Here is a 2,000-nt window from a genome sequence, read left to right as displayed (position 1 = left end):
AAGAACCAGTGGAGCTGGTGAAAATATCGTAGAGGAAGAGCTCAGAATTAGCTAGGAGGCAATTCAGTGCAATTTAATATTACAAAAGGAATCCAAAGGCACCGAGCATTCCCGTTTTACTGTATTTCAAGAGTTGTGAAAATCCTTGATGAGGAAGAACTCTGAAGAAAGGGCTAATAGAATATTCCACATCTGCCGTTCAAGGTCGCTGGAGGTGCTGCTGGAGCAGGTCCCTCCAGCCAACTGTGTAGGGTACACCTCAGCTCCGAGCCACTTTCGGAACCCTCTCCGGCCTGACAAGCTCTGAGTTGTTCTTCCCTCTCCTCCTATCACCGTTGACATGTCTCTCTGTTCCAAGGTCACCTCCCTCAGAGGACCTCCTGCTGGTGGATGACCCTGTCATTACTAAGAGATTCCAGCCTCAAACATCTCTTAATGTCTCCGACTCTTTTGCCTCCTTTCTAGGTTGATGCAGGACAGTGAGCTGGCTTCCCTGGACTTTGTCTCCTCTGCCTTAGACACAGAACCCTGAGCCTGCCCACGTGTGGCAGTTGACTTGGGTCAGGGGACTAGCCTACGTCTTACAAACTGTGAGTTCTGAAACATGCCAGTGTTCACGGTGTGAGCATCTCAACAAGCCATTTCAGCCCAAAGGGGGTAAACTCACTCTTAGCCCAGGTCCACGAAACTGGCCCCAGCGTGAGCTGCAGCTAGTCTTTGCTTACGATGATTCCAAACTCAGTCTGTTTCCTCCAGTAGATTCGCACAAAATAAAAACTTCCTCTGCCACAGCAGCTTGGTTTGATTTGGGTTATTTGACTTCACAAGCCCAGAGGCCAAGCAGTTATTTAGAAATATTAGGAATCAGCAGCACAAATGAGATTGAGTTTTTTGGAAAGTTAAAGATTTCTCATTTAAGGAGGGAGTTCACAAAAGACCCCATTAGCCAAGCCTCACCAGTAATTAGTCTGATTTCTCAGGCAAGAGGCAGGCTAATTGTCTGCCATCCATCCCAGAAAGCCTAGAGACACTTTAAAACCTACCACCCATTGAAAAATATCTTTGGAGAATTTCCTGCCGGGTCTAAAGTCTTTCTATTAACTAAATATTCACACTGAGATCAATATATGAAAATATGAACAAAGTACGTTTGTCTAATCTAGCCTTCACATACCAATTTTGTTGACTTATCAATAGCCTCTAAAGCACCCCCTCCCCCTCCCTAGTACAGCACACAGTCTACTCTAGGGTCAAGTACTGCACATCCTTGTCGTGTATTTTTAGCTTCCTTTAATCTGTTTTAATGACATCGATCCCTCATTCCCCCACACACTTTTTTTAAATTCCATAAATTTGTGTGTTGTCTTTGTGCAGGGGGGCTATGCTAATCTTCTCTGTATCATGCAAATGTTAGTATATGTGTTGAGAAAGGGAGTACCATACACCATGTTGTTTGAACAGCATGTTCCTCGTTGTGTATCTGCCTGGTGTTTCTTCATGGTTAGATTGAGGTTGTAGGTAAAATTGATTTTGATCATCCAGCCAAGGTGTTGTACACTTTCCCCATGGTGTGGTTGCTGTGTTTGTTTGTTTTCTCCCTTGCTACTGAGAAGCAATATGTGGGGAGTCACTTTAAGGCTGTGCAACCAATAATCCAAAGAGTAACAGTTGTAAGAGCACTTTCCCCGGGCTCAGCACTGCAAGTTACTGATGTGGCCTCTTTTCGCCCTGGAGAGGCTCCTTCCATTTCTCATGGCCACAGCCTGTCTTCTCTTGGCTCAAAGCCCTCTCTTGGGAGGGCCATATCAGGAGTGGGATCAGATCTGGTTGGCAATGCTGTGATAGGAAGCTGCAGTGGGACTGGAGCAAAGAACAAGAGAAAAGAAGCCATGTTAACAAGGAGTCCCACTGCGAGGAGGACATGTCCTCTGGAAGCCTGGCTCAGCTCCAGAAAAGGGAGAGACAGACTGGAGGAGCTGGGAGATTAGGGAAGTTGCAGC

The 2,000-nt window shown here is 46.0% G+C and overlaps 1 non-coding gene across 1 annotated transcript; it reads right to left on the bottom strand.

Annotated features, from left to right (window-relative positions):
* Positions 1 to 1,329: 1,329 nt before the first annotated feature.
* On the bottom strand, positions 1,330 to 1,438 carry LOC132238932 (U6 spliceosomal RNA). Its single transcript, XR_009453903.1, has one exon. It is a non-coding gene; the product is annotated as a U6 spliceosomal RNA (small nuclear RNA).
* Between the last annotated feature and the right edge of the window lie 562 nt (positions 1,439 to 2,000).

The sequence above is a fragment of the Myotis daubentonii genome, chromosome 7 (genome assembly GCF_963259705.1).
Source record: "Myotis daubentonii chromosome 7, mMyoDau2.1, whole genome shotgun sequence".
Classification (NCBI taxonomy): Eukaryota; Metazoa; Chordata; class Mammalia; order Chiroptera; family Vespertilionidae; genus Myotis; species Myotis daubentonii.
This window is presented reverse-complemented; position numbering and strand designations above follow the sequence as displayed.